Source organism: Trachypithecus francoisi, unplaced genomic scaffold (genome assembly GCF_009764315.1).
Source record: "Trachypithecus francoisi isolate TF-2019V2 unplaced genomic scaffold, Tfra_2.0 Lachesis_group21, whole genome shotgun sequence".
Classification (NCBI taxonomy): Eukaryota; Metazoa; Chordata; class Mammalia; order Primates; family Cercopithecidae; genus Trachypithecus; species Trachypithecus francoisi.
Genome location: NW_022681467.1, coordinates 21,964,389 through 21,978,968, shown reverse-complemented (window position 1 = coordinate 21,978,968; position 14,580 = coordinate 21,964,389).

Below are 14,580 nucleotides of genomic sequence, written 5' to 3'. Positions count from 1 at the left end.
GGATTCCCACATACCACTGGAGTTAAGCACTGAATCCACACAAGCCGGCTGCAATTAAGACCCATTGCTATGGTTTGGATATTTGACCTCCTCGTAAAAAAAATCTCATGTTGAAATTTCATCCCCAGTGTCAGACGTGGGGCCCAGTGGGAGGTTTGGGTCATGGGAGCAGATCTCTTGTGAATGGCTTGCTGCCATCCTCGCAGGTGTAAGTTTCACTCTTAGTTCCCTCAAGAGCTACTTGTTGAAAAGAGCATAGAACCTCCTCCTGCCTCCTCTTGCCTCATCTCTCCCCATGTGATCTGCACACAGTGGTTCACCTTCCCCTTCCGCCATGAGTAGAAGCAGCTGGAGGCCTTCATCAGAAGCAGGTATTGGTGCCATGCTTTTTGTACAGTCTGCAGAACGATGAACCAAATAAACCTATTTTCTTTATACATTACCAAGTCTCAAGCATTCTAACAACACAAGCAGGCTAAGAAAACCCATCTATGGTCAGTCACCAAGGCCTCTTCTCTCATATGAGTTTTGGACCTTACTCTATTTGATAAAGTTGTTTCTCGTGGGGATATGCATTAACAATTCTGATATGTGCACACTGAAATTGAAAATTAATTAAGCAAAGAGTGGGTAGTAGAAGCCAGGTCACTCACTGTTGGAATGCAAATTTACAGAGAAGCCAGGGGAGGAGGCTAGAATGATCCACTTGGTAATGGAGCAAAGTTGGAGACGTCAGTATGAACTCATGTCTAGCTTAACACAGGGGCAGAAGATTCCACATAGAAACATGTATACATATGTGATATTCACAAGTTAGTATACACACGAATATTTCCTTGCTCTGTCATCCGAGAAGGACTAAAATAAACAGCACCCCGGTAGCGAAAAGCATACTTGGCACCCAGACCTTGGTTTCTAACAACACTCTCCAATGAAAGGCACCAGGACTCCTTGGAGAAATGGCCAATTCTATGCCTCTGACAGAAACATACAAGAGGAGCCTGGAGTATTTTGTGGTGCCAGAAAATAAGAAGGCACTCAAAAACAAACAAAAACAAATGCATATTAATGGAGCTACATCAAAGAAACACAGAAGCCAAGTGAGAGCGCTCCCAACGGCCAAAGGTGGAACTATTTGAGCAACAAAATAAAGCAGTGCCAGATTATCATCCAAAGTATCAAATAAATACCCCTGAGTCCTCACTGTTGCAAGTAAATGATTGAATAAATTAATAAATGGGGGAGGAGGGACAAGTCCCTTGGACAGAAAAATTTCAAATAATTTATGCAGATACTCTGCCTCAAGGGGGTGAGGCATAACACCTGATTCATTAAATGTGGAGTAAGCCTAGTGACTTCCTTCCTAAGAGAACAGTATAGAATAGGGGAGAAGAGTGACCTTAGAGTGGAGGACCCTGACACACACAACCTCAGCCAGGTGATGAAGGTCAACATCAGTGGTGATCAATCATGGTTGATCGTACATACTTCTGATGTGATGTGAGGAAAACAGCACTTTACTTCTGTGGTCTTCCTCTCAAAAACTCATAACCCCAGTCAAGTCAGGAGAAAAACATCAGACAAATCTAATAAATAGGCATTTGGGAAAATATCTGAGCAGTACTTCTCAAAACTATCAAGGTCATCAAAAACAAAGAAAATCTAAGAAACTGTCACAGCTAGAGGAGCCCAAGGAGAGGCGATGACTAGATCATGTATCAGTGTTGGTTCATTCCTTCTAACAAATGTGCCATACTCATGCAAGATGTTAACAAAGGGAACATTGGCCATGAGTATATGGAAACACTCTGTACTATCTGCTTGATTTTTCTGTAAGTTTGAAACAGTTCTTTTTTCTTTTTTTTTTTTTTTGAGACGGAGTCTCGCTCTGTCACCCAGGCTGGAGTGCAGTGGCCGGATCTCAGCTCACTGCAAGCTCCGCCTCCCGGGTTCACGCCATTCTCCTGCCTCAGCCTCCCAAGTAGCTGGGACTACAGGCGCCGCCACCTCGCCCGGCTAGTTTTGTATATTTTTAGTAGAGACGGGGTTTCACCGTGTTAGCCAGGATGGTCTCGATCTCCTGACCTTGTGATCCGCCCGTCTCGGCCTCCCAAAGTGCTGGGATTACAGGCTTGAGCCACCGCGCCCGGCCAAGTTTGAAAAGTTCTAAACAAAAAAAGTATTTTACAAATACAATCGAGGCCAGGGGCAGCGACTCAGGCCTGTAATCCCAACACTGTAGGGGGACCCCTTGAGCCCAAGGAGTTCGAGGCCAGCCTAGGCAATGTGGGGAGACCCTGTCTCTACAAAAAATTTTAAAAATTAACCACGTATTGTGGTGCACACTTGTGGTCCCAACTACTCAGGAGGCTGAGGTGGGAGGATTGCTGGGGTCCAGGAGGCCAAGGCTGCAGTGACCCATGATGGTACCACTGCCTTCCAGCCTGAGTAACAGAGCAAGACCCTGTCTCAAAAACAAAAACAAAGAATATATAAATAAATGAAAAGATTAATATCTACAAAACGACAAATATTGTATGATTCCATTTATATGAGTCAGCTGGAATAGGCAAATTCATAAAGACAGTAAGTAGAATAGAAGTTACGAGGGGCTGGGAGGAGGAAAGAATTAGAGGTTAATGTTTAACGCACTGCACTCCAGCCTGAGCCAAAAAGCAAGACCCTATCTGAGAAAAAATAATAAATACATAAAAATACAATCAGCAGAAGAAAATAAAGTATTTGCAACATGTAACAGATAACAGATTCCTATACAGACTGTATAAAAAACTTTCAGAATCAGTGAGGAAGAGAAACAACCTGATTTTAAAAATTGGCAAAGGATGTGAAAAGGCAATACATGGAAGAAACACAAGTGTCCAAAAAACATAAGAAAAATGCTTAATTTCACTAATAATCAGAGAAATGCACATTCTGTTAAAATACCAGTAAGACTGATTTCTTTTCTCAAAGGTCTGGTAATATCCAGTGTTAGCAAGGGTGCGAGGAAACAATGAAAATGTATCCATACAATACTTGTGTAATTAAGTATAAATTGACGAGGGTGAACTTTTAAGGAAACCAAGAGAAAAAGAAAAGCATGATCCCTTTGCCCCATTGTAAAGGAAACTATGACTGGAAAGTAACAAGTGCTATCTAAATGCCAATAAGCACATAAGAAGGTCCCTAATCTCACTCACCATCAGTTAAATGCAAATTAAAACTATACCCAGATGCTACTATGTCCCAGAATGACTGACACCAACATTGATGAGGATGTAGCACAACTAGAGCTCCCATGCACTATTCGTGGGATTGGCACAGCTCACTTTGGAAAGCAACTGGGCAGTATCTACTCAAACTAAACGTGCTCATTTTACGGCCCATCAGTTCTACTTCTCAGTAAATACTCAACAGAAGTGAGAGCTTATGGCTCCCAAATGATACATGCAAAAATGTTCGTATCCACCTTATTCACAATAGCTGCAAGTAACTCAAATGTTCATGGATAGAAGAGTAGCTAAATGGTGGCATAGCCACACAATGGAATACTACACAGCAACCAAAAAGAAGAGACTACTGCCACACACAGCATGAGTGAATCTCACAGGCTGATTGCTAAGCAAATATGTCATGCAAAAAATAATATATTGTACAGCTCCATGTCTATGAGGTTTAAGGGTAGGCAGAGCTAATCTAAGGTGATAGAAATTAGAATAGTGGTTTCCTTGGAAAGGAGGTACGGGCACATGGTATGGCCTGGGAGAAGGCTTGAGAGAGCCCAATGGGAGGATGAAATGTTCTATGTGTGCATCTGGCTGGTGGTCATTCAGGTAAAGACGTGTGTCAAAACTTAGCAACCTTCACACTTGAGATGTGTGCACTTTGTATCTGCTCTACATCAGTTAACACATAAGTTGAAAAGAGGAAATAGATGAGTCTTTGAAGACGGAATAATTACTATAAAATGAGAGTCATTGACTGTACCTGCTGCATGTGTGGAGATCAGATTTCAAAGGGGAACATTAAAACAGGAGGATGATAAATAAAATGTGGTCTATCTGTACAATGGAATGTTATTCAGGCATAAAGGGAAATGAAAAATGGGAAAATTTTGAAAGCATTAAGATAAGTAAAAAAACAGACACAAAGAACCATATACTGGATGAAATGTCCAGAATAAGCAAATCCATAGAGACAGAAAGTAGCTTAGTGGTTTCCAATCTACTTCCCAGGGGGAAGAGAGGAATTGGAGAGTGACTGTTAACAGATATGGGATTTCTTTCCAGGATGATGAAAATGGTCGGGAATCAGAGAGTGACGATTGTGCAACTCTGTGAATATACCAAAAACCACTGAATTGCACACTTTAAAAGGGTGAATTTTACAGCATGTTTATTTATTTTATTTTATTTTATTTTATTTATTTTACTGAGACAGGGTCCCACTGTGACACCCAGGCTTGAGTGCAGTGGCGTGATCACGGCTCACTGCAGCCTCAACCCCCTGGGTTCAAGCAATCCTCCCACCTCAGCTTCCCAAGTAGCTGGGCTACAAGCATGCACCACCATGCCTGGCTAATTGTTTTATTTTTTTGTAGAGATTGGGGGGTCTCACAATGTTGCCCAGGCCGGTCTCAAACTCCTGGGCTCAAGCAATCCTCCCCACTCAGCCTCCCAAAGTACTGGGATTACAGGCATGAGCCACCTTGCCCAGCTTGTATGTGAATTATATATGCAAAAAGCAAAAACAAACAAACACAGGCAAAGAGCTTCAGAAATCCAGGAAGATGCAATGAGCAGGGTGTGCTCCCATCATCACTGGGGGATCGTCCCAGCATGCGCCTGGTGTAGCAGTCACAGGGCCTTGCCTGCGCTTGTTTAAGCTCTGTCATCACCGCCTTGAAATTCTTAACAATTTTTTAACACAAGTGCACACTTCATTTTGCACTGGGCCCCCACGTATTAAGTGGCTGGTCCTGTCTGCCAGGAAGGCATCAACCCGAAGCGGCTGAGTTGGTACCAGTGCTCAGGACACCACGAAGACCCTTCCTGATTCTGTCCTGGGAGGTGGGGCAGGGGAGGGGAGACACTCAGGAAAAGCCTGAGACGTCATTTCCTTGCTCCACCTGGGCCTGAGAACCTGGGCCCCTGTGCAGTGGCTCTAAGTCCACCTCTTTTTTTGTTTTGTTTTGTTTTGTTTTTGTTTTTGTTTTGAGATAGAGTCTCACTCTGTCACCAGGCTGGGGAGTAGTGGCGCGATTTCAGCTCACTGCAACCTCTGCCTCCTGGGTTCAAGCGATTCTCCTGCCTCAGTCTCCCTAGTAGCTGGGATTATAGGCACACTCTCAGTTAATTTTTGTATTTTTAGTAGAGACGGGATTTCACCATGTTGGCCAGGATGGTCTCGATCTCTTGACCTCGCGATCTGCCTGCCTCAGCCTTCCAAAGTGCTGGGAATACAGGCATGAGCCACCGCGCCAGGTCGAGGTTACCTCTTTACTCCAAGCTGCTAAGGAACGAAGACTGGGAAGCCAGGGGAGCCGTTCTTCGTCCTGGTCCTGGGAGCGAGAGAGGTCCCTGAGCCACTCCAGAGTGCACAGCTGGGATCTGCTCAGGACAGGGCAGGAGGCTGCATGGGAGCAGAGCAGAGGCTCAGATGGGGGGGGGTCACAGCACCCCTTTGGTGGAGAGTTACCCCAACACATGTAGCTCCCACTAAGGAGCACCCCTGCCTCTGTCAGGGGGCTATAGAGGAAATTCCTGCAGCAGGGGTCAGGCCCCCAGAGGAACCCAAGTCCCTCTAACTCTAGATTCTATGAGCAGACAAGATGGAGACATTGACTGATTCCGTCTAATGAGTTTAAAAGGAGCAGCCAGACCTTGAGGAGGCTACACAAAGGGAGAGAGGGCCTGAGCAGGGCCGACGCGGTCCCTTGTTGGATGTCCCTGTTGATGCTGATGAGGGTGAGGCAGGGGGCCCCTGGAAGATGGGGCGGCCCTCAGAACTCAGGTCCGGAAGAACCCCGGACAGGTCTGCTTCATGAGGGCAAGCTCAGGGTCTCAGGGTGTGGTCACTGCCTTGTCCACCCGGCAGCTCCAGGAGCAGACACACGGAAGCCCCTTTCCTGCTCCAGGTCTTCATTAAATTACGCGATCTCACCTGTCGCTGCCCATCCTTTTATGCATTTGACTCTCTTACTGACTTTGCAATGATTTTAATACAGAGTTTAAAAATAAAAACAGGTTGGGCATGGTGGCTCATGCCTGTAATCCCAGCATTTAGGGAGGCTGAGGTGGCCAGATCACTAGAGGTCAGGAGTTCAAGACCAGCCTGGCCAACATGGCGAAACCCCATCTCTACCAAAAATACAAAAATTAGCGGGCATTGTGGTGCATGCCTATAATCCCAGCTACTCAGGAGGCTGAGGCAGGAGAATCACTTGAACCCAGGAAGTAGAGGTTGCAGTGAACTGAGATCATGCCAAGTACTCCAGCCTGGGCAACAGAGTGAGACTCTGTCTCAAAAAAAAAAACAAAAAAAAACAGAAAAATAGAAAATTAATTAATTAATTAATTAAAATTTAAAAAGAAAAATGAAGACACAAATTAAAATATTTAACAACTGCAGGTGCTAATTATGACTTTCAAAGTTTTAAAAATAGCAGCTAGCATTTATTGAGTGCTTAGTATGTACCAGGTCCTGTTCTAAGGGTCAACATGTATCTTGCTTAATCCTCACAACAATGCTATCCCTATCAGGCGGACCCTATTAAAATTATCCCCATTTGCCAGAAGGGGAGACTGAGGCTTGGTGACCTACTCTTACCCACCATATCTTGTTGCCTTCCTAAAATAAATTTTAGTATTTTTATAATTTCCATTCATAAGGTTGGAAGATCTTTTCTTGCAGCTGAAGTCTTTAACTAAAGATCATGGCCCTTGTATCGGAGTGGGGAGGAGAAGGTGAGTCACGCTGCTGCTGCCTCTTCCCACCTGCACCCAAAGCAAGACCACATGGAGATGGCGTTCCTGGTCCCACTGGAAGGTTTGGCCCACTGGAAGGTTTGGAAATCCTGGAGTCTGCAATCACGTTTTCTACTTATTGGTCATGACGCCAGTCCTGCTGCCTGCTCAGTCCCCAAGTTGTCCTATTTACCATATCCTTTCAGGAAGAGAACATCCAGGGCACCTTCTCCTCTCAATGAGGCACTGCAGGTTCCCATGAGACCTCAGCCACGCCTGGCTAAGGAGAGGACTCAGCTGCCCCCGCTGAAAAGGGCTCACTGCAGCTCTGGGGGAGGCTCCTTCTCTGGGCGTCTTTCTCAGATGCTGAATGATCAAGTGGGATCTGGGGCTGCCCGGAGTCCCCTCCCCTGACCTTCATCAGTCAGGAGTCTGGGAGGAACGGCTCATTCAGATATGCACCCAGCATGGATTCTCCCTCCACCCGCTGACAGAAAAGGCTACTGGAGCCCGAAAATCCTGCAGAGTTTAATTAGCAACCTTCAAAGACAGGCTGTCAGCTCCAGTCCTAGGTAGAGACCCCTGGGAAAGGGTGTTAGGTCAACCCAAAGATAGACAACAATGACCACAGCAGTTCTGTCATCATAGCCGCGTTTTGGAAACAAGGTGAAGCCCATCAACAGCGGACTAAATGCATAATTTGTGGCATAGACACTCAACGGAACACTCCACAGGAAGAAAAAGGAGTGAACGGCTGCCCCATGCAATAGCATGGATGAGCCCACACACAATGCCGAAGAAGCCAGACCCAAGGGCATGCGCTGTATGATTTCTATAGGAGGCTGAATAGCATCTCCCCAAAGCTCACATCCACCTAGAATCTCAGAATGGGACTGTACTTGGAAGTGGGGTCTTCGCAGATGTAACTAAATGAAGATGAGGCCACGCTGGATTAGGGTGTGTCCTGAATCTAATGACTGGGGTTCTTATAACAAGAGGAGAGGACGCAGAGAATGAGGCCATGTGATAATGGAGACAGACTTTGGAGAATGATTTCACTACAAGTCAAGGAACACCCAGGACTGCCAGGAGCCACCAGTAGCTAGGAGGAGGCAAGAAAGGATCCCCCACTACACGCTTTAGAGGCAGCCAGCCCTGCTGACCCCTTGATTTCAGACTTCCAGACTCCAGAATTCTGACAGCATCAGTTTCTGTCGCTTTAAACCACATGCTTTGTGGTCATATGTTACAGCAGCCCCAGAAAAGCAAAATTTCAATAAATGAAATTCAGGAGAAGGTAAAGCTAACTCGTAGAGATGGAAGCTCATATACTGGTAGGGGATGGTCCTCATCTAGGAAGAGAAACCAGGAAGCCTTCAAGGGTGTTCAAAATGCATCCTGTTCCAGGTGGTAGTTACCTAGTCATAGGCACATGGAAAATTTCACTGAATTATACATTTAAAATGTGCGCACTTCCTTGCATGGAAGTGATACTTCCAATAAAAATTTAAAAAGCAAAAAGCAGGTTGTTCTGTTGCAACTACAAACTACTTTGCTCTTCTTTCTTGCTTGCTTGCTTGCTTACTTTCTCTTTTGTAGAAATGGGGTCTCACTATGTTGCCCAAGTGGGTCTCAAACTCCTGGCTTCAAGCAACCTGCCTGCCTCAGCCTCCCAAAGTACTGGGATTACAGGTGTGAGCCACTGCCCCCAGCCACTCTTTGTTCATTCTTGAAGGAAATCTCCATGATGTTCAACTTGTTCTTGTCACTCAAAATGACCGTCCCCTGCCCTCTATAACTACGAGTAGAAACTGAAGATCTCTAGCAGCACTTTTCCAAGATTGGGTTTTCCCCAGAAGCAGAGCCCGAGACAAGGATTTGAATGCAAGGGCTTTGCGTGGGAGCACATGGGGAGGGGAGAAGGGAGATGGGAATTGTGGGGAGGAGCACTGTGCCACCGTGGTGACCCGCTGAGACACCACGGGACACACCTCAGAATCTGCCCACCAAGGAGCAAGGGAGCTGGAGCCTTTATTCACCAACAGCCCTGCCTGGCAGGGTAAGGGTGGCTCCAAGCACCCCAGAGAAAGAACTCAGGCAGAGAGAGGCAGGAGCCTCTGCAGTGGAGGCTGGGCTGAGGCCATATGGGCCAGGACCTTTGTCTCTAGACACAGGCCTGGGAAAGGCAAGAAAGAGGGCTGGCCTTGAGCTCTGCCCTCTTGTTTGGGGGATCAAAGAACCAGGGATGCAGTACACTGAGAAATTCAAGTGCTCAGACTTTCCTCCCCTTTCTTAGCACACAGGGTCCTTCTCCATATGGACACAGGGAAACCTCACCCCCCAAGACAGCACAACTGCTAACACCTTTCCATGAGAGCAAAGCAAAGCAAAGCGACTTCAGCAGAAACATCAGGTGAGGACGAAGATTGTCCAGAGGAAGCCGGCCCCAGCCTCTCCAGGGCTCCATTGTTCTCTGCATGTCTCAGAGCTGTCCAGGGCATGGAGCAGGCCAGCTGAAGGAAGCTTTGGCTCCGGGTTTTGTCCTCTCTTCCTGCTGGTGGGAAGAATGGGAGCTGGCAGGAAAGGAAACTAACTGAACAAAGAGACAAAGGAAAATCAGAGGCCCCCTGGAGAACTATTACAGCTGGCCTCAGAGCTCACTGTGTCGGAGTGGGGGAAACAAGCCATTCCCAGGAATATACCTAAAAACTGCAAGAGACTCCTGTGCCCATCACCATCAAACCAGGCGCTAGCCTGAGAATTTGACTTCCCAGATCTCAAAGGAGACTTAAAACTTTGGGTCCAAAAGGCAAGACTTTTTTTCCATTTGCTTTAAAACTCTTGTTGAAAAACAAATGTTAAGTCTGGGAACTCATGTGTTAACCAAGAAAGAGGTTTCTTAAGTGCATCAGCCACCATCCAGAGCTGGGAGCAAAACTAACCTTGCAAGTTGGGGCCGGGAATACGTAGACAAGGACTTGGAAAGGTTTATGCCATGAGCCTACACATGAGAGGGACTCAGGGGCCTTGAGCATCCAGGTATCCAAGCTCTGGTGCCACAGTATTGGGCGTATTGGGCGCCATTGCTCAGAACTGAAAGCCTTTCAACGGCAAACCGCAACACCATTCAGATAGATACCTGAGGCACTCCTCTGGGGCATGGCCGTGACAGAGACTGTGGCAGGCCCCAGAACACTTTGCTCCTCTTACCAGCTGCGTGTGACTTTGAGAAAGTCACTTATCCTCGTGGTGTCTCTGTTTCCTGATCTATAAGGTAGAGATCGTGACCTGCTTCACGGAGTTGTTGTGAGAATGCCAAGTGCTCAGTGCAGTGCTTAGAACATAGTAAGTGCTCCACAATATGAGTTACTGCACTGATGCAGCATGTGTGCTCACAGTCGAATGCCACATGCCCACCCACTATCTACCTTCCTTTCTCTCCTCTAGATTTCCAGGGATGGTTTTTTGGGGGAAAGGAATCGGTAACTGATGGTAGTTTTCCATCACGCTCCAAATCAGAAATCTTGAGATCCTATGATACCCACTCAAAAATGCATTATTAATCCAGTTCTCAGCAACCTCCACTCACTACCATCATCTTTCATCTGGATGTCTGCGACAGCCTCCTAACTGATATTCCTGCTTCCATTCACAGGAACAGAAATAACCTATTAAAAATCTAAAATCTGACTCACCCTCTCTCCTTAAAACTTTTTTAAAAACTTCCCATTGTACCTAAATAGAATTCAAACTCTTGTACTGGCTTCAAAAGCCCTGTGCCTTTCTACAAGGTCACTAGACCCCTACTTCCCTGCCAAACTCTGTTTCAGCCATGCGGTTTCTCTGTCCGTTCCTGAAACACAAGTTCCTTCCAGCCTCAGGACCTTTGTCTGTGTCCACTGCCTTCCCTTCGTTATGCGACAAGCTCCTTCTCAAACTGCAGATCTCAGCCTAAATCTCAGCTTTTCACCAGGCCTCCCCAGGCCATTCTCTCTAAAGTAGGTTCCTTCTGCTGCTGCTTCATTATCTGTTTCCACTTTGCCCTTCTCTTCCTGTATCAGTCAGCTATTGCTGTATAACAAGCCACCTCAAAACTCCATGGTTGAAAACAACAGGCATTTATTATCACTCACAACTGCAGGCTGGCTGGGGCTCAGCGGGGCACCTGTGGTCCTCATGGAAGGGCTGTGGGTCATGGAGGACATTTCTGTTCCACATGTCTCTCATCCTCCTGCTGGAATGAGACTGGACACATTTTTCTCATGGTAATAGCAGAGGAACAATAGAGCAGGCAGAAAGATGTGAGCTCTCTCAAGGCCTAGGCTCAAAACAGACACAACATCCTTTCTACCACATTTTACAGGCCGAAGCACATCCTTGTGATCAAGCCCAAACTCAAAGAGTGGGGAAATGCCCTCCATCCATAGTGAGGCCAGGCAGGCCTGTGTCCACGGGGAGGAGGGATAAAAAATGAGGGCAGTCATTCAACTGCCATGATTTGTGATTCATGATGAATATTTTTGTTTCTCCACCCTGCGCTAGAATGAGCAAGCAGGAAGATTGTCTATCTTGTGTAACTTTCCCTGGTATCCACTGCACCTAGAACAGTACCTGACATGTGACAGATGCTCAACAAGTCCCTTATTATACTTTTGTTTGTTTTGTTTTTGTTTGTTTGTTTGAGACAGGGTCTCACTCTTTTTTTTTTTTTTTTTTTTTTTTTTTTTTTTTTTTTGAGGCGGAGTCTCGCTCTGTCGCCCAGGCTGGAGTGCAGTGGCCGGATCTCAGCTCACTGCAAGCTCCGACTCCCGGGTTTACGCCATTCTCCTGCCTCAGCCTCCCGAGTAGCTGGGACTACAGGCGCCCGCCACCTCGCCCGGCTAGTTTTTGTATTTTTAGTAGAGACGGGGTTTCACTGTATTAGCCAGGAGGGTCTCGATCTCCTGACCTCATGATCCGCCCATCTCGGCCTCCCAAAGTGCTGGGATTACAGGCTTGAGCCACCGCGCCCGGCCGACAGGGTCTCACTCTTTTACTCAGGCTGGAGTGCAGTGCCACAAACACAGCTTACTGCATCCTTGAACTCCTGGGCTCAAGCAGTCCTCTTACCTCCTCCTGTCGAACTACTGGGATTACAGGCATGAGTCAACATGGTTGGGGCCCTTTATTATACATTGAATGAACTCCTAGACTAGAAACCCATGTGTTACTTCTAGATGACAATTGTACTATAAAGCCGTCATGACAACAATTGGCTTTTCAGATATGGCTTTTTAATTTTTATTATTATTATTATTATTATTATTATTATTATTATTATTTTAGCTCTGTTACCCAAGCTGGAGTGCAGTGGTGTGATCTCGGCTCACTGCAACCTCTGCCTCCCGAGCTCAAGTGATTCCCCTGCCTCAGTCTCCCAAGTAGCTGGGATTACAGGCACGCACCACCACACACAGCTAATTTTTGTATTTTTAGTAGAGATGGGGTTTCACCATGTTGGACAGGCCGGTCTCAAATTTCTGACCTCAGGTTATCCGCCCACCTTGGCTTCCCAAAGTACTGGGATTACGGCATGAACCAGTGTACCTGGCCTCAGATATGGCTTTTCTTGAATATGGACTCAGATACAAATTTTGCTTAACAAAGGAGTCTTTTATTAATCAACAGGCAACTTCATACCTACTTGTTGGCAATTGTTTGGACATGGTCCTAAGGACTACAACAGCCACCTCCTGATCCAGAGCAGAAGAAAAAGCCCGCGGACATGGCCCTGACTGGGTCAAGGACCATGCGAGGCATTTTCTACCCTGGACACAACAGAACTGATGAAATTCAGAGCAGGACCCAGCTCCAAATTCCCCTCATCCCAAACCTGCTTATTCTTCAAGGGGGTGGGGGCTGCAGAAGGTAGCCAGTGGGCAAGGTGCAAAGGTTGTTGGGGGTCCCTCTTTATACCGCCAAGAAGAATGGGGCAGACAGGAAAGCAGCTGGGAGCTGGCTTTGGAGTGAAGAAGGCTGGTTTGGCCAGTGAGCACCCGTGTAACTTTGGACAAGGCTATTGACCTCTGAAGTCCTTACCAACCCAAAGGGCAGTAGGTAATCAAAGGAGAGGAGCAAAAGGAAGCCCACACCTGTGCTGAGGCTCTCTGGTCCTCATCCAGGTACAGAAGCAGTGTTCTCCAAACTTTTCAGATTGGACACACACTCAGTGAGCATTCTCAATACGTGCTGATGCTTATTTATAACATTACATACATGTATTTTTAAATATCATTCATTTTAATGGTTCATCTTCTCACCCTCTTGCACTTGTGTTACAGGATTATCTTGATCTATATTTTTTGCAGTCATGCTTAAGCCTCTTAGGATTTTTTTGACAGCTTTAGTCTAAGTAAAACTGAAAAAAATACCGAAAAAATAATCATTTCTGCCACTTGTATGGTCCCCACTAAGGCACTTCTCTAAATTATTTTAAATGCATTTAGATCGGGGCAATGGCTCACATCTGCAATCCCAGCACTTTGGGACACTGAGGCAGGAGGATCACCTGAGCCCAGGAGTTCAAGGCTGAGCACAGGAGTTCAAGGCTGGAGTAAACTATGATCACTCCACTGCACTCCATCCTGAGCGACAGAGAGAGACCCTGTCTCTCAAAATAAAAATAAAAATATACGCATTTAAATATTTTTTATTTTTATTTTTCCATAAGTTATTGGGATATTGGGATACAGGTGGTGTTTGTTTACATGAGTAAGGCTTTTAGTGGTGATTAGTGAGATTTTGGCGCACCCATCACCTGAGCAGCATACACTGCACCATATTTGTAGTCTTTTATCCCTTGCCCACCTCCCACTCTTCCACCCAAGTCCCCAAAGTCCATCATATTATTCTTTTGCCTTCTCGTCCTCACAGCTTAGCTCCCACAAATCAGTGAGAACATACGATGTTTGGTTTTCCGTTCCTGAGTCATATCACTCCAATAGTCTCCAATCTCATCCAGGTCACTGCAAATGCTGTTAGTTCATTCCTTCTTATGGCTGTGTAGTAGTCCATTGTATATATATACATATATCACAATTTCTTTATCCACTTATTGATTAATAGGCATTTGGGTTGGTTCCACGATGTTGTAATTGTGAATTGTGCTGCTTTAAATATATGTGTACAAGTATCTTTTTCTAATAATGACTTCTTTTCCTCTGGGTAGATACCCAGTAGTGGGATTGCTGGATCAAATGGTAGTTCTACTTTTAGCTCTTTAAGGAATCTCCACACTGTTTTCCATAGTGGCTATACTAGTTCACATTCCCACCAGCAGTGCAGAAGTGTTCCCTGATCGCTGCATCCACACCAACATCTGGTTTTTGATTTTTTGATTATGGCCATTCTTGCAGGAGTAAGGTGATCATGTGATTTTTGTTTTTAATTCTGTTTATATGGTTATCATGTGTATTGACTTGCATATGTTAAACAATTCCTGCATCCCTGGTATGAAATTCACTTGATTAGGGTGGATTATCTTTTTGATATGTTGTTGGATTTGACTAACTAGTACTTTGTTAAGGATTTTAGCATCTATGTTCATCAAGGATATTGGTCTGTAGTTTTCTTTTTT